The following is a 27750-nucleotide window of genomic DNA, read 5'->3' as shown; positions in this document are numbered from 1 at the left end:
AAAAAAAAAAAAAAAAAAGAAAGAAATCCCCATGTAGAAATAGCTTTTCCTTAGTAGATATCCAAAATGGAAACGTTGTGTCGTTTCTCAGATTTTTAAACTATGTTTAAAAAAAAAAGTCAACCACAGAAACCCTGTAGCACAAAGATATATCGCCCCTTACAGAGTACTCCTTAGGAAAGATGGATTCTGTCAGCATCCATCATGCACTTTCTAACATGCTCTAAACATGCTTTGTCCATTCAAGTTATATTTTCCACTTGGTCCGAATTAATCAGTTCTTTATCTGAAGTAGGGTTTGTTATAAGGCCAATGTGGTCACACCAAATCCACTGAATGACTTACTGAGGTCAAATGCCTTCAGGTTGCTTTAGACTCATGCATAACAGTGCAGGTAGACAGGATACAGGCACGCGCACATGCACACACACACACACACACACACATCTAAGCTCATGTATGGAACATTAAATAGGAAACCTCTGTTAATAATTTAATACTTCTGGGCAAAGCAACAAAATGTATCCTGCTAACATGGTTTCCTTGTCTAAACATATCTCATTTTCATTATAGTTCATAGTAAATTGAAGAACACTAGGTATCTGAGCCATAGGTGTCTGTCCTAGGCATAAAGTAGCAATGCTAAGTTGTGTTCTGGTAGGATTCTCTCTTAGCTTTTTAATTTATGTATTAGCAACATGTCACATATACCGCTGTCTGTGTGTGGCGAGGGTAGGAGGGACTCATAAGAGTCAGTTCTCTTTTTTAGGAATCTGGGGGATCAAACACAAATGATTGGGTTCATGCAGAAAGCATCTTTACCCACTGAGTCATTTTGCCTGCCCTAGCAGAGATCCCTAGGAGCCTGACTTACATGAACTAACAACCATGACTTTCTATTAGCATAATACTGTTTACCTTGTGTAGTGTTTTGAATGTGAAGTGTCACCCATGATCTCCTGTATTTAAACACCTGACTTTCAGCGGGTGCCACTGTTTTGGAAGATGGAGACTTGTTGGAGGAAGTAAGTGCTAGAGATAGGGCTTGAGAGTTGATAGCCCAGTCCTACTTTCTGCTTCCTTTTCCATAAAGATGAGAGATAAAAGGTCCCAGCTGCATGCTCCTGCCACCATGAAACTACCTACTGCCACGCAGTCTCTTCCATGATTGATTGTGTTCCCTCAAACTGTAAGCCAAGGCCATTCATCCCTCGAGTTGTTTCTTTTCACATGTTTGCCCACAGCACAAAGAAAAGCAAGTAAAATAACTAATTTCTTAGTATATATCTTTTATGTGCACATTCTAACTTTTAAATAAATTTCTGTTAGTGAATATTAATAGTACAAAATAATGGGTTTTGTGGGGACATTTTCATCCTAAATAAGCCGGTCTCCACTACCCAGATTCCAGGAATTTTCCTGGAAGGGCATTCTAACTCCCAATGTAAGCACATGACTTTCATGCCCACCCAACTCAAAGAACAACTCATTCTTCAAGGGCTGGAGCTTCTGGAAAACAGGACCACTGGGTGTTTATACACAACTTCTATGTTTTGTTCTCTTTATCTAGCTTTCTATTTAGGTCAATAGAGGAACAAGCTTGTTACTTAGTTTGATCATGAAACAGTTGGGAAACACACACACACACATACAAAGGATTAACCATCTTGTCCACAAATAATATGCAAATATTTTTGTCTCATCTCCATTACTCCACATTTCTTATTTGTATATGTTTCATTTATACTCCCTGCTCCTCTCTCTCTCTCTCTCTCTCTCTCTCTCTCTGTGTGTGTGTGTGTGTGTGTCTCACATGTTCTTTATCTTTCTAGGCTCAAAATAGTGGTGCTCTAAAGGGTCTTTATTTGGAATATACAATGGTTGACATTAACCTGGGAGGAAAACATCTTGAATATTGAATATTGAATATATGTCCTGTCTTTGAAAGGGTCTCTCTCTCTCTTTCTCTCACTCTCTTTCTCTCTCTCTCTCTCTCTCTCTCTCTCTCTCTCTCTCTCTCTCTCTCTCTCTACAATACATGTGTGTGCATGCATTGCCACAGCATGGGTGTGGAGCCCCTCAGGTATTGTTTTTCACCTTCCAGCTTGTTTGAGACAGAGTGTCTGCTGTTTCTCCACTGCACAAGACCTACAAACTTCTGGAAATTCCCCCGTCTTCTTCTCTACAACCATCCAGATATGCTGGATTTATGCATGCTCATCACCTCTAATTTAATCTCTGGAGTATCTAGAGCCCTCTTGTGGCTTCTTGGGGCTCTGCACACATGTGGCACATTCATACAGACTCATGCTCATACCCACAAATAAAAAAAAGAGCAAATGGCAGGCAGTTTTCACAAGTCAGTTCTTTGTTGTTGTTGTTGCCGTCATCAGGCCTTCTTCAGACACCAGCATTCTGGTATTTCAAGTTTCCAAGCCTTGCGTTTAACTCTCCTACACTTTAGAATGTTACAAAACAAAGCTGCATTTGGGAGAGATAGTCCAGGAGCTCTCAATGCTGTAAATTAATTTGCTCATTTCAGAGTGTAGCAAACCATCGCTCAGAGTCTGCCCTGGTCTTTGCTAAAGGAAGGGAAGAATAGGGGGGAAAAGAAGAAAGAAAGAAAAGCAGCAGATTGGGGACCCAGGACAAAGTGTCTCCTGAGTTTCAGTAAGTGGCCTTGTCACATGAAACTTATGTCTGCTGTTAAGTGGCTGAGCCAGCTGCAGCCCATGTGCCACACAGGCTGGGCCTCTTATTTCTCCTGTCCAGTTATTGTGCCTATAAATCCAGCGGGCCACCTGTGCAATGTGCTCATCAGAAGAGCCCCTGAGGAGGCATTAACATAGCAAGGCTCATAAAACACAAATCCTTAAATGTAAAAACTGACACTTTCATCCTCTCCAGGCTACGTCTATATAGATTTCTTTTTAATGAAAAAGGAAAGGGCTATTTTTTTCACGTCCAGCAAGATGCCGGTGTATGGGGTCACATAATTAATAATCCTACTTTTAAATGTCCTATTATTGTGAGGCTGCCCAATTTTATTCTCCCATGAAATTATATGTTGTTCCATAATTAGAACACTTACCCTTGTCGATAGCACTTTAGTCATGGAAATAACTCAGGATGAGCATTTGAAGACACCAGTTTCCAGCAGCAAGAATGGGATACATTGGAGAGGAACATATGTTTTCATCACCTTTAGAATGTCTTTACAATTCCATTTCCTGAAAAAATCTGCCATTTACTGGGAAAATAGCAGAAAACAAACCCTCTATCCTGCATGTCCACTCACAACAGTGTCAATTAAATATCTCATCATTCTTCGTAGCATTTTAAATGTTATTTAATGGCTATTTCAATTCAAGAGTCGAAAGTATTTATACGTGTTTCTCCTATGGTATTGTAAAGTTCTAAAAGTAGTTCTCAATAGACCTTAGGGAGAAGTGGAGGAGATTGGCTAAGGACCCTTCAGTATGCATAATTTGCTTTCCTGGCATTTCCTAACCCACCTATTTGCCAACCAACCCCCCCCATTTGGAAACCCCCTATTCCTGAACTACAAAAACGCTTATCTAGCTTATGTCCAAGACTGATCTCTTGAATCCCATCTTTGGGAGAGACAGCCTGTGTACACAAATATGAAAGCTTGCTTCAATTAATTGCTCACTTCAATTAATTTGGCCAAGATGATTTTGGTCAAAGTCTGTTGTACAAGGTCACTTGTGCACTAATACAATACCTTAATTAAGAGAAGAAATATATATATATATATAATATTCTTCTTAATTAAGAGAAGAAATATATATTATATATAAATATATATTATATTCTTCTTAATTAAGAGAAGAAAATATATATACATATATATATAAAACAAAATTGACCTTAAATTTGTATCAATAATCCAAGATCCTTACCAATGTAAATCTCTATCACATATCCCCCTTTAAATGTAAACAAAGATTTATAAACAATCATTTAGGGGATTTGGGAATAGTTCTTTTTCAACTGCTTCCTGCTTTCTGTTGGGTGAAGTATTTGGGGATTCATGGAGACTTTTGGTGGGGGGAAATCTTGGTCCATCAAACCACATTAGTCTAAAAGGATTCCACAGGTTCTCATCCTCTGTGGAAACAAAAGCAGAACCTCTTTTGCAAAGCAACAAATCCTTAGACCCAAATTTTGGAATCAAGATACCTTTATAATATGGAGGTTGGTTTAGCTTAGCAGTCCATACAATGAAATGTCTCTCTGTACTTAGCTCTTTCATAGTCAAAAAAAATTTAAAGAAAACACAATAGTATATATAATCCAGATTCTCTGTGTATATTTCATCTTTACGTGATTTATTTTTTTACTCTATTTTAATCTATGACCATCTGTACTCTGTCTCTTTAAAGACTTTCTTTTATTTATTTACTTTTATAAGCCATTTACTTCCTTTTATAATTCTCTCTTTATACTCTTTCTACTCTCTCCCAAGCATACATACATTTTTTAAACATACCATGTCTCATTTAGAGTTCTTTTATGTCTGAATCTGTCCTATTGTGTATTTGTAATCCTTTTCTGTTCTAGAGAGCTTTTAAAATGGTAAGCAGTTTTGTTGCAGTGGCTCTGGGTTCCGGCTCCACCTTTTCCTGATTTTCAAAATGGCGGAGTTACCATTACCACCAGCTCTGGGACCACCAAGTAGGAGCCGTGCTCACCACTAACTCTGAGAAGGGGCATGCAGCACATAAACCCTTTTTATCTGAGTAATAGCTAAATCTGCTATGCAGCACACTGCATGGCCTGGAAATATCTCTGTGTATAGCATTAGGAATCCACCATGCCCTTTTGCTTGTGTATGACTAGTAGACCTGATTTTGCTGCCTGCCCATAAACCTCAATAACAATAAAGAACATTTAAGAAACAGGCAGAAGACATGATATGACAGTTTATTGGGTTTTTTTTAATTTGCTTTTAAGAACAGGATTTACCTATGCAGTTTTAGCTGGCCTAGAACTCCCCAAGAAGACCTGACAAGCAGTAGAGATCTGCCTGCCCCATCTTCCAAGTTCTAGGATAACAGGTGCATTCCACCACACCCAGTTTCCACTCAGACATTTCTTAAAGGAAGGTCCACCAATAGCTGAAAGACACAGGAAGAATGCTCAGCATCAGAAAACATCAGCGAAATGCAAATGAAAACCACAGGAAGATATCATCTCGCATTTGCTAGAATGGCTGTTAACAAAAATATAAACTTTGAAAAGTTCTGGCAGACTTTGAGAAACTATAACAATTATATATAGCTTGGGAGAATGTAAACTGTCAAAAACCAGGCAGAGAAATAGCATGGAAGTGCCAGAAATAATAAATAAAAAGTAAATAAATATAAAGCCATAACATGACCCATTGCTAGATGTGTATCTAAAGAAAATGAAACCGATTTCTGAAAAAGGCATCTATATTACCATGTTTGTTTCTGCCTTAGTTCATAGTCAAGATAGCAGCACATGTTAGCATGCTGCAGTAATAGAACAAAAAACCAGCTAAAAGAAATTATTATGGCTCAGTCTCAGAGATTTCTGCCCATAGTCCCTGGCCCCATTAATTCTAGGCCAGGGAGAGGCAGAGCATTATGGACATGTGAGAACATGGCTGAAGAGGGCTATGAATATGGCAGACAGGAGAGAATGACACAGGAAGGAAGCACATGCCAGCACGCACCTGCCACCAGCAAGCTTCTCCATGCAGCAATGACCCACTTCCTAATGTTTTCAGAATGTCCCAGAAGGACCAGTAGCCTAAGTAGTCAGCGCATGAGTTCTGATGGGTATGTGCTATTTCAAGTTCAAACAAGAAACAATCCATGTCCACCCATAGATAAGTGGATAAAAATCCTGAAAAAGAGAGATGGCAGAGGGGTGGGGGTGGAATATGTGTCTGTCTGTCTGTCTATCTGAGTGTATGTGTTATAGAATATTATTCTATTCCATTCCATAATAGAATATTATTTCACCTTGAAAGGGGAGGAAAACTGATTACTTGGACAAGAAGAATAAACCTGAGGGACATTAATACTAAGTAAAATAGTCTGGAGGATAATAGACTGAAAACTCACACTCAGATATAGAACCTGAGAACGTTGAACTGAGAGCAACAGGAGGGAAGTAGTGGCTGCCAGGAATTTAAAGGGGAAATACAGACAGATTTTGTTTAAAGGGTTCAAAGTTTCAATTTAGCAGAATAAAGGGCTCAAGAAATGTATTATTCAATAACAGCTAACAAACTGCATTGTAAGCTTGAATTTTATTGCAAATAGATCTTAAAAATTCTTAACACACACACACATACAATAACTATATGAGGTGGCCACCATGTCAATGAACTGGAACAAGGTCCTCATTTCACAATATTTACATAAATCAAAGCACTATCACACATGGCTTAAATGTGTCTAGTTTTTATTTACAAATTATATTTTGATAAAGTGAGAGAAGCTTCTGTAAAGCAAAGGACACTGTCACTAAGACAAAAAGGCAACCCACTTACTGGGAGATCTTCACCAATCCCTCAACTGACAAAGGTCTGATCTCCAAAATATATAAAGAACTCAAGAAACTAGACCATAAAAGGCTAATCAACCCAATTATAAAATGGGGCACTGAGCTGAACAGAGAATTCTCAACAGAAGAACTTCAAATGGCCAAAACACACTTAAGGTCATGCTCAACTTCCTTAGCGATCAGGGAAATGCAAATCAAGACAACTTTAAGATACCATCTTACACCTGTCAGAATGGCTAAAATGAAAAACACCAATGATAGCCTTTGATGGAGAGGGTGTGGAGAAAGGGGTACACTCATCCATTGCTGGTGGGAATGCAAACTTGTGCAACCACTCTGGAAAGCAGTGTGGCGGTTCCTCAGAAAATTCGGGATCAACCTACCCCTGGACCCAGCAACACCACTCTTGGGAATATACCCAAGAGAGGCCCTATCATACAACAAAAGTATATGCTCTACGATGTTCATAGCAGCATTGTTTGTAATAGCGAGAACCTGGAAACAACCTAGATGCCCTTCAATGGAAGAATGGATGAAGAAAGTATGGAATATATACATATTAGAGTATTACTCAGCAGTAAAAAACAAGGACTTCTTGAAGTTTGCATACAAATGGATGGAAATAGAAAACACTATCCTGAGTGAGGTAAGCCAGACCCAAAAAGAGGAACATGGGATGTACTCAGTCATATTTGGTTTCTAGTCATAAATAAAGGACAGTGAGCTTATAATTCGCGTTCCTAGAGAAGCTAAATAAGAAGGTGAATCCAAAGACAAACATATAGGCATCCTCCTGAATATTAACCTTCATCAGGCGATGAAAGGAGACAGAGACAGAGACCCAAATTGGAGCACCGGACAGAAATCTCAAGGTCCAAATCAGGAGCAGAAGGAGAGGGAGCACGAGCAAGGAACTCAGGACCGCGAGGGGTACACCCACACACTGAGACAATGGGGATGTTCTATCAGGAATTCACCAAGTCCAGCTGGCCTGGGTCTGAAAAAGCATGGGATAAAACCGGACTTACATAGCGGACAATGAGGACTACTGAGAACTCAAGAACAATGGCAATGGGTTTTTGATCCTACTGCACATACTGGCTTTGGGGGAGCCTAGGCAGTTTGGATGCTCACCTTACTAAACCTGGATGGAGGTGGGCAGTCCTTGGACTTCCCACAGGTCAGGGAACCCTGATGGCTTTTCAAGCTGATGAGGGAGAGGGATTTCATTGGGGGAGGGGGAGGGAATGGGAGGCGGTGGCGGGGAGGAGGCAGAAATCCTTAATAAATAAATAAATTAAAAAAAATAGCCAGGTGGTGGTGGCGCACGCCTGTAATCCCAGCACTTGGGAGGCAGAGACAGGCAGATCTCTGTGAGTTCGAGGCCAGCCTGGTCTACCAAGGGAGTTCCAGGACAGGCTCCAAAAGCTACAGAGAAACTCTGTCTCGAAAAACCAAAAATAAAATAAAATAAAATAAAATAAAATATTCCTTAAAAGCAAAAAAAAGTATTTTCATCAACCGAAGCATTTTGTATTTTGAGATATAGAAATAATGTCAGTATGTGAGATAGGTAACATAACAGAAACTGTGATTTAAATTTCATTATCTGCCAAGGAAAGGATCAAAAATTTTCACATTTCCAATATTCCTTCTTTGAAATATTTAAAACCAAAAAAGAGTGTGGAAAAATGCTATATTTGGGAACCTGGGACTCTCAAATGGCACCTGCACAGACAGCAAATGGTGATTAGCTTCCCAAATCAACATTCTGTGTCCCTGGTTAAGTTGCTTTGTTTTACAGCACCCCCGTGTCCTCTTGCCCCAGCTGCTGTGAGTTCCCACTTACCTGTTTGGAGCCACCAAGTTCTTCCCTGATGTCACAACAGTGGAAAGTGCTGGGGATGGTAGTGCTCTCAAGGCAGTGAGGTGGGCACCATTGCAGAAACCAAAGTCACAATGTGGTGGCCTCCCCATCGTTCCTGGCCTGGTTCCTTGGGTCTGACAGGAATGATAACTATGGCCTTCACATCCTGGTGCTCTTCACCTTCAGGAAGTTACATGGCAAATGCCTGGGTCTTCACCAGCCCTCAGTTCCTGCAACTTGAGTTACCTTGACAGGGTACCTTGTCAGGAATGACAAGGAAAAAAAATGGTCAGATGTGGAGCCAAAAGAACAAGGTTCAAGCCCAAATTCTGCCACTTAGACTTGAATGGACTTGAACACATTAGCAAATTTCCTAATCTCTGACTGCCCTGCAGAAACTAACACAGGGCTTTTACCATCCACTGCCAGTATAGCAGCCCTTGGAGCGTCCTGAAGCGTGGTGGTCTGCAATGCACCAGACTCAGCATGCCCTAGGTGGTTGCTGAAGTAGTGGGCCTTGCCCTAGATTCAACTGCTGACCTGAAGCTACATTTTGAGAAAGACTGATCTAAAATACCCCACAAATAGATGGGAATAAAGTACTTGGCCTCACATGGCTATTAAAGGATTAGGATGTGCGACCTTGTTGGTGGAAGTGTGTCACTGGAGATGGGCTTTGAGGTTTTTAGAAGCCCAAGCAGGCCCTATGACTCTCTATTCCTGCTGCCTGCAAATCCAGGTATAGAATTCTCAGCCACTTCTCCAGCACCATGTCTGACTGTGTGCCACCAAGATTCCCACTATGATGATAATGGACTAAACCTCTGACCTGTAAGCAAGTTGCAATTAAACACTTTTCTTTGTAAGCCTTGCTGCAGTCATGGTGTCTATTCACAGCAATAGAACAGACTAAGAGACACAGTTACGCTCCACTGCATCCTAGTTTGCTTTCTGTTGTTGTTATGAGAACACAGTTACCAAGGCGATATAGAGAGGAGAAGGCTGATTTGACCTATGCAGCCTCCTCAGGGTCCATCACTGAGGGAAGCCAGGACGGGAAATGAAGCCGAGACCATGGAGAAGAGCTGCATATTGGCTTGCCTTCCGTCGCATTCTCAGCCTGGTTTCTAATACAATGGAGGACCGTGGTCCAATGTTGGCATTGCCCACAGTGGAGTAAGTACCCTCTTACCTCAATCATTAACCACGAAAATGCTCAACAGGCTTGCCTATTTATAGGCCAATCTGAAGGGAGCATTTTCTCAACTGAGCTTTCCCCTTCCCAGACAATCCTCCCGTATGTCAACAGGCACATCAGGTAACACGGCAGTGCCATTTTCTCCACGTGTCACGCAAAGCAACTCTTGGTTGTCTTGTTGATTAGATTCTGGCCAGATCAGTTACACAAAAAAGTCTATGTGTTGACTTATCGCCCGTGTCTTTTTAATGGCACTGAGAGTCAAGTTTGTACCCAAGATCAATTCCTTTGATTTCCTCCACCCCCCCTTTTCACCACAAACCATTATTTTCTAAATTGAAAACTGTTAAGTCAATTTAAAACAAATCAATGCTACCGTTTTCATTCATTGAGAGTGAGTCATGTTTGTATTCCTGTTACTAATCAGTTTATCAACTCACGGCACATTTGACTCAACAATACACTCCAAAGTTCATTTTCTTAATAATGATCTGGATTATTAAAAATTTTTCCATTAGGGTATTCCTATATAGTAAAAATAGGACAGATAGTATGGAGACCCAGGCAGCATTCTTTCTGAAACCACCTAGCATGCCTGAAATACCACGTATACCTTGATTGCAATATGGATGCATCGAAGTTCCCTAAAATACGTGTGTCTTACATTTACTAAGACCTTTCTTAGTAAACTCTTCAATAGCGCTCTCAAAGGTTTTCCAAGGACTGGAAAGATGGCTCAACAGGTTAAAGCATTTGCTGTCTGAGCCCTGGAGCCCACATAAGAATGAAAGGAGAGGGCTAACTTCACAAAGTTGTCCTCCAATGTCCAGAAATGCTCTGTTTCATAGACCACCTTGATGATGATGATGATGTCAATAATAATAATTTTTCACAGCTTCCCAGTTAGGGATATAGAACAGCATTCATCTACTTTTGTTTGATGCTCTACTGACACTTATCACCGACAAAGTACAGGTCGTTAAATGGACTTAGAGCCAGTTCTTCCAAAGATGAAAGGGGAACAGCTATAAATCAGGGAGGATTCAGTGCTCATTTCCAAAACCCACACAGCATTCCCTTCTAGGTGATATGATTAAAGGTTTGCTGGGTAGGGGTGTCTGGGAACATGTAGTATTTAATAATTATTACGCCTTTAAATTATTGACAGAGAGCAAATTAAATCCCCAAATCTAACAAGTATAAAATACTTTATACTGTATATAATTAATATGCATATAATTATATATAATATAAATTTTATGATACATATTAGTTATATATAAAATCACTCATATATATTTTTGAGGCATATATATGTTGAGATAGATTCTCCCTACATAGGGCAGGCTGACCTCATAGACACACAATCCTTCTGCCTCAACTACCTGAGTTCTGGCATTTCAGATGTATGCCACCATCTTTGACCAAACGTTTACTTTTTATAGCAAATGCATAAGTTTTTGTTTTATTTTGTTTTGTTTGTTTTTGTGTCATTGAGGACAGAGCCTGGAGCTTTGTGCATACTAGTCAATGCAAATACAAAAATAATTTAGAATTCCATAAAAGGGGATGGTTTATGATTCCAGCTGTATATGTTATTAACATTCCACTGCACTTATCACCAACAGGGGTCACATAAACAACTTTTAACCCTGACAAAGTCTCAAATAAACTAGATGATAATGAAAAGCAGCGTAACGTGATGTGTCAAGAAAAATACTTCTCAGGAACTAGATAAGTTTGCTCAGGATGCTGAGGAAAAGCTTGAAGAGAGAGGAGCAGACACTTTGTGCAATAAGGAGGCCCATGCTTTCCAAAGCTCTAGGTAAGGAAAGACAAGAAGTCAACATACTGTTCTTCTCTTTCTCAGATTCTGAAAAAGAAACAGCTGCGACTAAGTTCAGTCTCCTTTACAAATGGACACTGGAAGTATTCCTTTCTAGATTTAAGAACAAATGGTAAAGAGTCTAGAGAAGACTCAGTACTCACTTACTGCCCTTAATTCAGTTCCCACACTCACACAGGCTAGTGCCCAACCACCTGTAACTCCAGTTTTAAGTTCTTGGTGTCCATAGATACCTACCTGCACGTACATGGTACCCATACAAACAAGCAGACACCCGCTACATGCCCACGTACATACACATACACACATGCACACAGGTGGAGGAAGGGAGAGACAATCAAAAAATAAAGAATTTTGAAGGAGAATGTTAAAGGGTGGGCATCATGTCGAAGGAAGGCGTGTGGCAGTGAGATATGGCACAATGTCTTCTTGGAGTTTGCCTGGCATCCATGCTGCATTGCTATGCTGTGCATTTTATTCACATGCTGAGAAAAGTGTAAGACAATACCAGCCATCTTCATACTCTACAGTGCACAAACAGTGTAGAGGCCCATTCTCCCTCCCCAAAGATGAAGTCATTCTCAACTGTAATTGTCAGGCTTTACCTGATTCCTTTTCAAAGTATGGAAACAATCTAAGTATACAGACATTCCAAATCCCATGAAAAAAAAAGTGGGAACCCAACCTTTATATCACATTATTGCACTTCAGTCTCACAAATTTTTAAAGCTATTGATTAGTTATTTTGCATATATTTTCATTAATTGCCTTCAGTAGCCCTCACACGGAAGGGTGTTAGCACTGAAGGGAAAAGTGAACTTACACATGTAAAGCACGTGAAAGATACTATTACATTCATGTAAAATTGTTTATACATAAATGAATTTCCAAAACAGAGGGTCAGAAAGCTATCTGAATTTATTGTCTTAATGAATTAACAAATAAATGTCGATAATTGGGTACCAGGCACTAAATATGTGCAGATAGGAAATGTGTAGCCAAGCCGGTGACCCTCATTAAGAGAACAGGATTCGAGAGAAAATAACAACGCAGCATTTAAAATGCTACATACAAAGCTTTTAAACTTTAGCAGACACAATAGGTAGATGGCATTCCTGTGTCAGATTTGCTTGGGTCTAGAAATTTCTTCCTAAATCATCCTCTTGTGAATCCATCTTCATTTACACCGCCACCCTGCACACTCTACCTGTTCCTTGGGCAAGGTGCTTTTCTTGGCTGAAGCTTGGCCTTTATCCGACTTCAAAAGTGTCCATGCCAGGGAGAGTCATGTCCACTTGTCAGTGAGCAGAGTTAGGTCCACTCTTCTGGACACATCAAGGCGAGCAGAGACATGATAAGCAGGCCACAAAGTGAGAGAGACCTTGATTGAAGAACACAAAAGCATTAGCAGAAATGTCTGAGGCTGTTCCTTGAATCTTAACGGCATGCACCCTGAGTGCCCAGAGGCAGGGCTCAGCTGCACCTTGCTGCTGATGAATACAAAAGGTATAAAATTAATTTCTGCTTCAGAGAAAGAAGCCAGCACTAAGACATCAGTGTCTGTAACAGGTGTGTAACAGCACACCGGACCTTACAGTGGCATTCTTAAAACAAGTGTCCAGGCAGGACTTTAAGATGGTTGGAGGTGCCAGCTCCCTGGTACACACCTCTGCTGTCTCTCAAGAGCAGGGTGTGTGAAGTTTTGCTCCTCTTCCAGAGAGAAAGCCATCAATTTAGAACGCTGATAGTGTGTTTTTAGCAGTGGATCAGAGCAAGGGGAATCGCTGGTTCCCAGGTTGGTTATGTCCTTTGGTGCTCTCAGTTGTCTGTGGGAAACAAAACAAAACAAAAACAAAATCCCGACATCACAGAGGAAGTGCCCCCTGTGCCAGTGGTGCCGAATCCTGAGTTGGGACCATTTGCTAACATTGCTGTCTCCCCATACTTTAAATCTTTCTGTCCAAGAGATCCTTGGATTAGTTTCTGCAATACTCCCTGCTCCTCCTGGGATGGACAAAGTTGTGATTTCTAATATGTTGCATGCGTGCAGCAGGGTTCTTGCAATCCCAGCAGGGTTTCCAAACCGATGTTTAAATGTTGGTGAAGGGTGATGCACTTTAGAAATTCTGCATCTCTCAGCTTCCTTCAGTTCCCCGGAGACCAGAGGTGCCCCAGACTCCTCTCTTGGCCCCTGTCTCTGCCTTGAATGCTGTTTACCTGAGGAGGCAGGAAAGCAGGTTGTTTGTGAGTCCCTTTTCTCATGCTATAACCATCACAAAATTTCCGGGTCACCAATCTATGTTTTGGTTTGATCATTGTGGAATGCCTCCACCCTGAGGTATAAGGAAATAAAATAGCGATCCTCAACACACAAACCCTGACTCTAAACATTGCCTGCCCTTCGTGACCCTGGACGCTGCAGACACACACGTGCACACCCTGCATGGAATCCTTTCCTCTGGCCTCACCTGCTGCTTCCATCATTGCCAGGCCTCAGCTCCCAGCAGGCAGTAAATCTGTCAATGGGGCCTAGCACCAAGCAGCACCAGGTTTCTATCTAGCCTTTTAAGACACCCCCTCCCAATGGCTTCTTCCATTTAGATTGACATAAATGCTACACTCAGAGAAAGACTGATACCCAAATCTTTATTTAAATTGCTTTCCTCGCTGAAACAATTTTATCAATCAAAACAGATAAGAACAAGTTTCAAAGCATCATCTAAAGGGATCCATCCCTGAAAAATCAAGGCCACTCACTTTGTTTTGGTCTGCCTGGACAGAGTGCCTGGTGCCTACAGAAGTAGAGATAAGTGTGGGCTACACAGAGAAAGGTCACTGTCAGTTGGGGTTGCAGCCAGCCCTTCCGAGACCCCATCATCTACTTCAAGAAAAGCCTGCATTCATCCACTCTCGGCATGGAATGCTGGGTTCGGCTCCCCCTCTCCTCTTAGTTCCAGCTCAGGACCATTATAAATGATGTATTAAAACAGAAAGAGGGGCCACAGAGCAATCTGAGGGGGGAGGCAGCTAGATGCTGATCCTCAGTACTGACATCTGAGCTGAGTTCATTGTCTGTTAGAGGTAAACCTCGTATTCTAAGTATTTAATTGTGTTTTTTTCTTTACAGACAGGCACACTGAAAAAAATGACTATAGGCTAAGGTAGAAAGAAGAAAACCTTGGGCCTGAATCTGGCTTCCAACTGGAGCGAACACTTAATAAAATTTCCTGAGCAGGAAATGTGTTGCTTGTGTTTCCCTACCAATTATGAAACATTCAAATTAAGAATAGTTTCAGTTACTTCTCAATAGCCAACTTACCTTTGTTATTATTTTTAAGCTCTTAACAACTATTAGGGGTTTCACTTTCTAGCTGATGATTTTCTTTCTAAACCAAGTTCAAACAATGTGGTGGGCAGAATTTAAAGGTAGCTATAAGATTTCTGAAATATACATAGAATAAAACAAAGACTTGGTTCTTTGAAAAAACAAATAAAACTTATAAATCCTTAGCAGAGTAGCCAAAAGGAAAAGAAACCTTAAATTAATAAACCTAGAGATGAAAAAGGGAGAGGTTATCACAGATTCCAATGAATTCTGGAGGTTTGTTGACATCTTTGAAATTTACAAAAGGAGGCTATAGAAATGAATAAATTCCTAGACACAATGGATCTCCTGAAATTAAACCAGGGATATGTAAACAATTTTAAAAAAATTTACAGTAACCAAGATTGAAGCAGTAATAAAAAGTCCCTAACAAAGAAAAGCCTGGAATTGGATAGATTCTCTATGTGAGTACATTACATAGATGGGGCTGGGCACCAGACTTACTCTAAAAGCCAATGTCATCCTGACATTACATAAGAGCACAGCAAAGAAAGAAAACCACAGACCAATTTCTCTAGCAATAGATGCAAAAATTACAATAACATTCCAGCAAAGAATATTCTGGAACACACGTAGATTATCATGCAACATTACCAAGTTGGTTTCATTTAGGGGTGCAACATATGCAAATCAGTAAGTGTAATATGGAATACAGTAGCATTATAAGGACAGAAATCCTATTATCTCAATTGACACAGAAAAGACCTCTGACAATGTCGTTATCCTTCAAGATAAAAATACCTGAAGAATCTAAGAACAGAAGGAAAATTCAACATCCCAAGGTCTTAGTTTGATTTTTATTGCTGGCATAGAAATCTGACCAAGTCTAACTTTAGTGGGAAAGGGTTTATTTGTCTTACATATCCCAGGTCATAGTCCATTACTTAAGGAAGTCAGGACAGGAACCTGAAGACAGGAACTGAAGCAGAAACATAGAGAAAAACTGCCTGCTCAGTTTGCTTCTTATATCCCCCAGGACCACCTGCCCAGGAGTGGTAACACCCACAATAGACTGAGCTCTCACAAATTAAACATTCATCAAGAAAATGTCCCCACCCCAGATTTGCCTACAGGCCAATCTGATGGAGGCAATTTCTCAATCAAGGTTTCTACTTCCCAGATGACACAAGTTTATGTCAATTTGACAAAAAATAAAACTGAAAACTACAGCACATCTATGTATATGATTAACCTACACACCAATAGCGAACACTATACCAAGCAGCAAAAGGCTGAGAGCTTTTCCTCTAAAATCTAGAAGAAGGCAAGACCGCACCCACTCTTGTTCAGTAGAGTGATGGAAGTCTTCTACCAGTAAGACAAGAGAAGTAAGTAAAAGGGATGCAAACAGGAAAAAAAAAAGGTAGAATTATTCCTACTTGCAGATGACACGATCCTCTACTTAAAAAATACTAAAGACTTCACCAGAAAACTCTGGATTTCATAAACACATCCAGTAAAGTATCAGGATACATATACAAAATTAATATACAAAAATAGCTTTTAATATGCCAATAATCAACTTTTTGAGGAAGAAATCAAAGTATCTAAAACATATTCATAATAGCTTTACAAAAGTAAGTTGTTGACTCTCACTAAAAAGAAATAAAGAAATAAACTAACCAAGAGGTGAATGATCTCTGCAATGGGAACCTTAAGACTCTGAGTAAAGAACATGGAGAAGCACCACCATGTGGGAAGACATCCCACACTGTGGATTGACATAGTTAGTATTTAAGGCTTTATTAGCAAAAGCAAACTACACATGCAACTCAATCCCTATCAATAACTTTCTTCAGGGAACTAGAAAAGCAACCCTAAAATTAATGTGGAAGTCTAACGATGATGCTTAATAGCTAAGGCAGTCTTTAGAAGAAAGAGCTCTACTGGGGTTATTGCAATACAGGGTCTCCAATTATACTGCAAGAGTGTTTTAAAATTAGACATGTAAGCCAGTGAAATAGAAAAGAAGATCCAGAAGTCAGCCAATGGAGCTATAGTCACCCAACTGATGACGAAAACAGATAGACAATTCTAAAAAGAAGAAGTGGAAATAGCCAAAAAAAAAAAAAAAAACTTGAAAAAGTGCCCAACATTTTCAGTAATCCAGTAGTTGCAAATGAAAACTGCTTTGATGGTCTGTCTTAACCCTGGTCAAAACAGATACCATCAAAATATCAAAAGTGACCAATTCCAACCGGGATGTTATGATGATGAACTCATTGTTCTTAGGAATGAAGACTAATGAAGCCACTGGAAATCCTTACGGTGGTGTCTCAAAAAACTAAGCACAGAACAACACTACACAGCTACACCACTGTATATGCCACATGTCAGAGTTATCTTCAGCTGTCAACTTGACACAAACCTAGAGTCACCTGGGAAAAGGGAACCTCGATTAAAGAATTCCCTCCATTATGTTCCCTCTGAATATGTCTGGTGATTTTTTTTATTGTTAATTGATGCAGGAAGGACAAGCAACTAAGAAGGGGGTGGGGGCTGGACTATATAAGAAATATAGTTGGCCATAAACCTGAAAGGCAGCCAGGAAGCAGGGCACCTATATTACTTCTGCTTCACGCTTTTGCCTTGAGCTCCTGTCTTGAATTCTCTCAGTAATGGAACCTGTCAGTCAAATAAACCCTTTCCCCACCAGGTTGCTTTTGATCATGGTGTTTATCTCAGTAACAACAACAATAACAAATTCAGAACAGGACATTCAAAGAACTCTAAGTCAATATACAGAGTAGAGGTACACACATTTATCTCCCTAACAGGCTCGATCATATGTGAAAGGCTTTGTCTCCAGCTGACAGAACAATCACTGAAAAGGGATTGGGTCACAAGGACCCTGACCTCTGCTGTGGATTCAACCACTGATAGATTCCCAACGTGCTGGCTTTGTTGGGAAGTGATGTGGTCCCCTTGGAGGAAGTGGGTCACTCAGTTGTAGGAGGCCACAACTTATCCCAGGTCCTTTTCCATTTTTCTCTTTTCCTGGCAGCTGCCACGAGGTGAGGTTCACCTAATGCTTGACCTCACTGTGGTCCATAGCCATGAGGCCAAATGACCATTGAATATAACCTCTGAAATCCTTCCTTTTTTATTGTATGAGGTATTTTGTCATAGCAATGAGCAATGTCACTCATTCACTCACCTTGGCAGTCAGCTACTCCAAAAGATCATGACTGAACTTATACTCTAGCAGGAGAAATAAATTCAAACTAAAAAAGCCAACATAGAACAGTTAAGAACAGGTTTGACTCTTTGAAACACTGAAAAGAGAGCCCAATAGTAAAACAGGCATAAAACTTAACCAACAAACAATATATATGTAACAGAAAGTTTTTATGGAAAGGGGGATTGAACAGCAGCATGTTCCCCTCCTCAACTTTATATGCTGCCCTTCCTAATTTGATGTCTTCAAGACATCTTACACCAGTTTCTGCTAGTAAATACTCATCCGCACCCTTCAGGAAGACCATATCTGGCCCTACTGATCTAAAAACAGAAAATAGATTAGAAGAAAAAGAAAATGAAATTTTGCAAGGAATTTGCTTATGAGGTTGTTCCCTCGATACACTAGGAAACTTGTTCTGTATCAAGTAGAAGACTCATAGTACCACTTGGGGTTCTCAAGAGCATCTATCCAAGTGCCTCCTTCCTGATCTTTTTACTTCAATGTAGGAAATTAGTATAGCTATGGAGTCAGTTTCTTCTACAGTTCAGCTGGTCTTCTAACAAATTTCCAGGCCTAACTTTCAGCCCAGTTGACAGTCTATAGTTTCTTTCGGTGCTCATCCCTAAGCTTTCTCAGTTTTTTCACAGTGCATTCTAAATCGGTAGCTGATACCAGTCTATTGCTTTTATCCCTTGGAAGCTGCGATGCTATGTAACAAAAGTGCCATTATTATGGGACTAGTGGTTTGTGGAACAGACATGTTATCTTGTTTTATCCATGTTATTCCTATTCCGATGCTTCGGACTGTACATCTAGAGTAGTTTGTTTGTTTAACTTATTTCTGTCTGTCTCCTTTCTTTTCAAATTTTACAATGTTCAAATTTTACAGAGGGTAAAGTCTTCATTGATTGAGATGCTAATTTTCCATCGAGAAGCTCCAGAACAATGTAGCTGGCCCTAAGCAAACAGGAGGATCCTGTTTGCCAAAGAAAGTACTATGGACAGAGCTCCTTCAGCAAAGCTCTCAGGGGCTATCGGTGCAGAATAATGGTAGCGAGTGTATAAATCATAGCTCCTGGCCGTGTAGATGAGTCTAATCATGGGTCCCCTACTTGCTGGGGAGGTGGGGGTTGCTTCCTGGCAGAAATGCGAGGCTCTCCACTCAGTCCTCAGTCTGCAAACGTGGGGTTGAGGCTGATGTGCAGGACTCACAGCCTGATGAGCAGATTCAGTTGGCCGACTATTTTCAAATGCCATCCATGAAAATAAATTTAATTAAAAAAAAAAAGAAACTAGACTTAAATTGGCAACTATTTGACTTATCTCAAAGCAGAAAAGAGTTGTCTAGATATAGAGCAAATAGAGTATACGTGATCAGAAAATGTTACCTATATGAAACGTGAAACCTGCAGGATGCGAAACTTCAGAACGCTGTGCCCCATTTCAAACATTAAAGCTGAGAATGCTGTGGTGACCAACATGCAGTCAACACTTACTCTATAAAAAAAAAAAACACTCAAAATCATGAAAAGGACATGAAAACTTAGAAGTAAATTCTAATAGGCTGTTCACAGAGAAAAGCGTAGAATGGTTAATAGATTAGAAAGTAAACTATCAAAGTCAACACAAAATAGATATACTGATTAAGACAAAGAACAATGCACTGTCCAGCTTGACCCTTTGTAAGGAACAATAGTCCTGGAAGAGTGTATCAGGAAAACTCTCTCCATGTCCACAGTGGGAAACATAAACTGCTACAGAGGCTCCAGAAAACTCTGAGTGTGCTGCTTCACCTAAAGGAAATAGACATCAGAAGGAGGATTTATATTGGAAAACAATTATCATAGGTTACACATAAAAGCAGATATTAACAGCAGCCCTAACTCTGAATACAAAAAAAAATAGTCGTTTAAATACAATGTCTAAGATGTTTCAATAACAAAACAAATAAATAAAATAAATGTTTAAATAATGTTTCAGGAGCATACAATGTCATGGTTAGTGTTACAGTGCAAAATGAGATGGAAAAGTATCCAATGTTTAATATGTATCAACTTCCAAAAACATGTAATCACATTAAAACAAAAAGGAAACAAAGCAATAAAATAAAAACATCTGTTATATTTAGGTAGTACAATCTTAAAAATTTCACTGTCTTTTAGAATGATTTGGGTATTTTCTAGATTTTATAAAACAAATGCCCAAATAATGCTTTCTAAAGTATTGTTTGTGCTTGACTGTACTTTGTTAACAGCTTGGCAATCTCTGTCTAATAAAAACACTCAAATTCTTGTTTTACATCTCAGAGTTCAACTCTAACGCAGCTATTGCAAGTTGAACTATCAGAGATTGACTATGAATCTTCTTGACCCCAAGAATTACCTAGGCTAGGGAATAGATATATATGAGCATCTGCTCTTCAAATACATGGTGCTAAATACCACACCAGATAGTCAAGTACAAGGACAGTTGAAAGCCTGTGAATTCAGCCTCAAGGCAGATGACTGGAAAACCTCCCAAAGGGAAAGAAGACTATGGTTCGATTCATTCTTCCATTCTTCCTGATCACAATGTATTTGTGACCCAGGAAGCACAGTAAATGATGAAGGGTTAAAAACAGCTAGGAAAAGTGTTGTTTCCTTTGCTCCCTATTCTAGGAACTCTGAAAATCTACTAGACCTAGCTCTGTTCCAGCTTTCCAGACATAATCTCCCTTCTTGGCAGCTGTGAGGAATATGAGAGATGAGACACATGCTTCCCTGTTCTAGTACCTACTTAGCCTTGCTCTTCAGACTGCAATTTCCAGAGACCATAGAACAGGCGATAGCTTGAGCACACGTGAGCTTCATTTAAGAAGCCCCGCATTTTCAGCACGCTGTGTTCCCAGATGATACCAATTTCTGTGATATGGCTTTTCCCAAATCAAAACTTGCAGATGCCTCTGCAGTATAGGTAGCCATCTATTCAGAGGCCTCTTGCCTGTGACATAAGTTTGCCCTTCAGACATATCACAGTCATTTAACCACAACACACAATCACTTTGTGTGGACACCTTCACCAAACTGGTTTTATTTACCAAGTCTGGAAGCTAAGCTAGTTCCTCATGGTCTTTGCTTCAGAGCTATCTGCCACTTAATGGCAAGACAGTTAAGTACACAAGTTAATTTTCTTTCTAGTGTCATAAGGACTAAAGTGCTCAAGTAGTTTATAACATGTTCTCCTAAATCAGTATTTACCAGTGAGATGCCCAGGCTGTCCTTGGTTGATACTGCAGGTATAGATGCCTGTGCACATGGTAATGATTCAATTGGATTTAGGCAGAGAACTGTTTGCTGGCAGAGTTTTGGTCTTTCTGTCATCTCCCTGCAGTGGACAGAGGGAGACTTCTAACTTCCATTATGGCATTGCATTCCTATCTTTTCTGAAAGCAGAATGCCATGCATTGCTTCAGTGAGTGGGCTCAGCTCAAGGAATGTAACTGAAAGGGAAAAACAGAACAAGACATTATTACTTGTATTAAAGTTCTTCCTGCAGTAAATAGCCCAGGAATGTCTGTCCACCATCAGATCCACCAATCAGATCCAGGCTCACATGGATATTTCCAGCATCCTCAAATAACCAGATCCACCAATGACCCAGCACTGACTTCACATACGACCAATGGCTGATCTGCAACTACATAGTTCTTTCCTGGAGTTGATCAATTGACATCTTTTACACTAATGAGAGTTTTTTTGCTTGTATGTGTTTGTTACAAAAAGACTTAAAATGCCAAGCATTAAAGTATTTTCTACCAAAGTAGTTTTACGCATATTTTTTTTTTTGCTTCCACTAAGATTACCCAACTAAGAAGAATAAAAGAAAGAAGGAGCCGGGTGGTGGTGGTACACACCTTTAATCCCAGCACTCGGGAGGCAGAGGCAGGCGGATCTCTGTGAGTTCGAGACCAGCCTGGTCTACAAGAGCTAGTTCCAGGACAGGCTCCAAAACCACAGAGAAACCCTGTCTCGAAAAAACCAAAAAAAAAAAAAAGAAAAAAAGAAAGAAGGGAAAATGCTTTAGAAAAGCTTAATAAGATGTCCAAAATGGGGTGGCTGAGATAGTTCATCAGGTGAAAGCACTTACTTCCAAGACTGCTGACCTGCTGTGGAGCCCCAAAACCCATACAGTAGGAGACAACTCCTGCAGGTTGCCCTCTGATCCCTCAAAACACACACACACACACACACACACACACACACACACACACACACTGAAATACAAATTGTATTGATGTAAAAAAAAAACCCGAGTGGAAATGTGAACACCACACCACTCCGCCTTCTCTTTTCCCCGTTCTCTGTTCTCGTCTGTCCTTGGGACACTGCACAGACTGATGTACCGGCACCTGATCTTGTTTCTGTGAACATGATTTTTAAATTAGGCTGCTACAAATTTACCTTCAATGTTGATCTGTGGCCTCAACTGATCTGGAGATGCAAATTTTTAAGATAATAATAATTTCAAGAAAACATGCAAATAATGGAAGAGTCTAACTGTCTGAGGAAGTCACAACACTGGTAGATATTCAATCTGTCCCCTAGCAACATGACAGCTGGCTGGACACCTGTGTGCTGTCACCGAGCAAAATCAGAAGGAAATTGAAGTGGGCGGGCTAATAGTCAAAGTTCATATAAAATTATCCTCATTAAATTCAGAATAGATGGGCACTGTGAGATAATTTTGGTTTTCCTTTCTCATTTTCTCCACTCCAGAACAAGCAAGAGAGCAAGAAGGGCACAGAAGGCAGAAGCCGCAGCCTTTTGGTAACCTGCCCCCAAACATGACATTCCTTCTGCTCTGCTGTTGAACTGACTGCACTGCTTGCAGCCATGCCCGAGAACAAGGATATATAACAGTATAAAAACAGCATTCCCCTTCCCCCACTGTTTTATGCGCCATTGCTAGCAGTCAATGGAGGTCCAAAAATATTTACTGGGAAGTTCCAAGAAAACAATAATGCAATCTCAGGGTTCACAGCGTGATCAAATATCCCGCAACATCTCAGACTTCAAATATTGTGTACACAGCGCAGGATAAATGCTCAATCCTTCCCCTCTCTTCATCTTAGCACACAGGTGTTACATCTCTCATCACGGTCAGAAGAAAGGGGTTTATTGTAGTATAGATTTTTTCACACACACACAGAAAGAGAGAAAAACAGTTACTGATTTTTCTTATAATACGTCATTCTTTTCTATAATTATTATTAATCTCTTACTATGCCTAAATTTTAAAACATGGTATATACATGGTAGTACTGCTTGCAGTTTCCAACCTCCACGGGACAGCCTGTTCTGTGTCCTCACAGGTAAAGGGAGACTTCTGTGTTAGAAACTTGAGACCAGTGGCTGAGTGTCACATGATTTGTGTCAAACGTCAAATAAACCAGCTTGAACCACCTCTGACTGAATGAGTCACTTAAGACAATCTGACCAACAATAAGAATAACAAAGCTTAGCCGGGCGATGGTGGCGCACGCCTTTAATCCCAGCACTCGGGAGGCAGAGGCAGGCGGATCTCTGTGAGTTCGAGACCAGCCTGGTCTAGAGAGCTAGTTCCAGGACAGGCTCCAAAGCCACAGAGAAACCCTGTCTCGAAAAACAAAAAAACAAAACAAAAAACAAAAAGAATAACAAAGCTTTTAAAGTCTTTAGAACTTCTGTGTGTATATATGCATTCACGTGTCTATCTGCCACCTGCATGTGGCTACCTGTGGAGGTCAGAAAGAGGCCATCAAACCTCCTAGAGCTGGAGTTATAGGTGGTTGTGAGCCATCTGATGTGGTTACTGAGGATGCAAATGAAGCCCTCTGGAAGGGCAATAAGTGCTCTTAAACACTGAGTCGCCTCTCCAGCCCCAACAATGAACTTTCGAAGCCAATCTATTTAGCTAAAATAATAGGCAGAGAATACAGAGTGATTTTAGTCTTATCTATAAAAGAATTCATGGCAACCAAATATAAAAAAGACAACTGAATTGGAAATTTAATTTTTTCTAAGTCCCTAAACCAGTACATGATTAAAAGGAAATCTGACCTCTAAGAACCTGGCCAGTGTACAAGTACAGAAGACCCTTCCCTGTTGATAGGAGTTTATAAAATTGCAAGGCATAAATGGGACAAGAATGTTCTACTCAGCTAAGAAGAAAAACTATGAAGGACTAGAGGTACCCAGGCTGAGGAAACAGTCCTTTAGAAACATGAAACTGTGAGGACTCCATGGCTGGCAATGACCTTCTAGTCAATGGAGCCAACTTAGACTCACTGAAAAATTCTTTGCTCTATTATTGGCAAGAGCTGCCAACACCATTAGCTGGAGAAACCGCAGATGAACTAGTTGGTATACAGTACTAATTTACTGTACATTTCTTGAAGGTGTGAATATGGTTTTGTGAATGTATGACAAAAAGCTTCCCTCTTCTTGAAGAGAAACTCCTGAAGCATCCACTGTTGATTGACAGCTGTCCAGGGGATGTGGCGAACATAACAGAGACAGAGAAGAAACTGTGGCAAATGTTAGCAGTTCCAGGATCTGGGTACAGGGCATGTGGACACATTGGGCTCTTCTTATTTAAATTTCTTTGCAGTTTTGAATTTAACAAAATAAAAAGTTAGAGAAGATGAGGTCCGTATTGACAAGTTTTGTGCCAACTTGACACAACCCAGATTCATTTAGAAAGACAAAACTTCAGCTGAGAAAATGCCTGCCCCAGGTTTGCCTTTGCACCAGCCTGTGGTACATTTTCTTGATGAGTAGCTGACCTGGAGGATCCAGTGGGCTATGCAGCTCCTGGGCTAGTCGTCCTGGGTGCTGTAAGAAAGTAGTTTGAGCAAGTCATCAAGATAAAGACTATAATTAGACTTCCTCTCAGCCTCTGTGTCAGTTCCTGCTTCCAACTTCTTACCTGGAGTTCCTGCCCTGAATTCCCTGAATCATCAATAAACTGGCTGTAAGCTATAAAAAGAAGTAAACTCTATCTTCCTTGACTTGTTTTTGGTATTTTATTGCAGCAACAGAATCCCTAAAAACTAGTTAAAAATATACTTTCTACTTCTTTCTATTTTTTTAATTGAAAAAAAAAAAAACGGTCTTACTTTGGACTCTCTGATAGTGGGCTGCAAGTAGTTGACCTTGGAAAGTCTGAAATTCTGGAGGACAAGTTTGTTCCCGGAACACTAATGGAGGATCTGAGCTGCCACAGGGTCATGGGAAGAGACTGTGCAGGCTGATTTGCACCTGTCCTTCTGCCTAACTGAAGGCTTATATGTTCTTTATACTGAACATTTTATTCCTCTGTCAGTCAATCTGACCCAGGAAATTTGAAGCAAACACTACCATCGCTTGAAACACAGCTCCCTTAATTATAATAATGTGTGCTACTTGATAAAGTGTCCCTTGCTCCTCCGTCAACTGCAAACCGTTTTTCGCTAAGCTAAACCTTCTTGTTGAATATCATTAGGAAAAGGAAAGATGCTTTCCTTGGTGGATGCATTCTGGCTTTCTCGGCTTCTCAGTTATCTGTGATTAAGAAAGAATTTATTGTTTTCTTTAGCTTCTCTATCCTGTCCACCTTCTCACTTTTATCCTTGCAATATTTGCTTAAGTTGAATATTTGAGCTGAAGAAGAAGTTAAACATTTTGTTCCTCTCATTCTCTCTCCAGTGTTCACAAGTGATTCCCAGGTAGCTCTAAGTCAATAGATAACACTCAACACCGAAACCAGACACAAAGGCTCATTAGAACCAAATATAGCCACGCTTGGTGCTTGGGAAGGTACATTAGATACCCAAGGAAGAGACCTCCATTCATTTCTTGTCTGTGAGAACTTCAAAAACCCTAAAAGACTGAGCGGAAAGTGAAACCTGAAACTTCAGGTCAATGCAGTGTGATAGGCGGTGGACCACACGGCAAAAGCTGACGTGCACAGAATGGGGATCTGAACTACTCTCCCACATCGCTCTCAGTCCAGCACAGAACATAAACTGTGTTAATACGCATCAACGTCAACCTTTAGATTAAATGGTACTAAGATAAAATAAGAACCATTTTCTGAAATTAAGAGAATAAATGTTGGTATCAAATCCCTTTTGATATTAATAGTGTGAGCTGAAGTTCATATTAATGAATGCATGCCTACATTAGCCTTTCCAATCTCTAAATTGTCTACGAATGCCATTGTATTATTGTGGGAAAAAATTAAATCATGAAGTGCTTGATACATCCCAAACTTTAACAAATTATAATTTTCATCCAATTTATTTCTTCAACATGATCCACCAATGAAATATCTTTGTTTTTTTTTTAATAACTGTGAAAATTTGCCAACCACTTCTGTAATTTATTTGGCTTCCTAAACTAAGTGCAAAATCAAATATTCTCAGTCGAACTGTTTTGAATCCAGAAAGATAAAGAGGTTTAATTGAGATAATCTTTTAGGTTTTCAAATTTTAATTCTATTAATTTTTGAAAGCTTATTTTTCCAAATATCATATGTATTAATGTAGAGTTAATCTAAAGTTTATATAGCATGAATATAATTAGAACACTAAAATTTATTATCCTTCACAGACATCATGAGCATACAACTAAATCGAGAAGGAAGCAAAATTACAAACTCCAGACTTCACAGTGGGAAAATAAGATACTCAAAGAGTCTAATCAAATGATAGCTATTCCTCACTGGGAGTCCCCAGACTGCCTAAGTGGCCCTGGTCCTTGGTGTTTGCATTGTGTCAATCAAAGTCTGACGTCATTGGGTTCACAGCCACTCAAATCTTATATCCAACATCTCTTAGTATAAATGACCCCACCCTATAGGCAATGACCCTTAGAGGAAACGGCAGTCCCTTCGGTGAAACGCCTTTCCTTGTGTGATTCCATCACTGCTCTGTGCCCAAACAACACATGCACAACACAGACACCTAAGCTGATGTGGGTACCCATGGCTGCGTATTGATTTCTACTGCTCATCTTTCTACTTCCCTTACTACCAATAATCTGTGAGCTATATGATTCAAGATTGTTCTTAGAGAATGGAGCTAAAAGTAAGTTTAATTTGGAGACTCCCAGGAGATGCAAAATAAAAAGAAGTTTAAAATATGCTAATTAGTGCTGTCTGTTTGTCTTCCTGGAGAAGTCAAGATCTCTCCAACTACAGCATAAGGTCCCAAATACAGAAGACACACGAATTTCGGGTTTAACCATCTTATCATTTTCAGAGGTTCACACAAAAGGAAGAAAGGCGAGCTGGGCTGTGAAAGCCTGTGTGCCTCCTTCAAACACAGTGCTCTTTGCAACATTTTTTTTTTGCACCTTCTAAAGACAGATACAGAGGAAGTCAAATAAAATGATTCTCTCAAATTTGAATCCAAGAACTTGCCAACTTGAATTGCTGTTTTCCATCTGAGAGCATGTAGCAATTTTCTTTTCCTATTGGCCTCAGCTAGGTATGCCCTCAGCTTCCTCAAAGGGGCACACTGCTCAGACTGGCAAGCATGGTCATGTGGCTCCCCTCAGTGGCCGTCGAGAACATCAGCACCGTTCAGAACAGGTTTGGCTATATAAAGCAGTAGGCAGCGGCAAAGCTCACCGACCCCCTTGGCCTCACCTCCAGCTAACAGCTGGGGTATACACAAAGATGAGATGAAAAATGGATACAGGTAGAATCTGGG

Source organism: Microtus ochrogaster, chromosome 21 (assembly GCF_000317375.1).
Source record: "Microtus ochrogaster isolate Prairie Vole_2 chromosome 21, MicOch1.0, whole genome shotgun sequence".
Classification (NCBI taxonomy): domain Eukaryota; kingdom Metazoa; phylum Chordata; class Mammalia; order Rodentia; family Cricetidae; genus Microtus; species Microtus ochrogaster.
Note: the sequence above shows the minus strand (reverse complement) of the source record.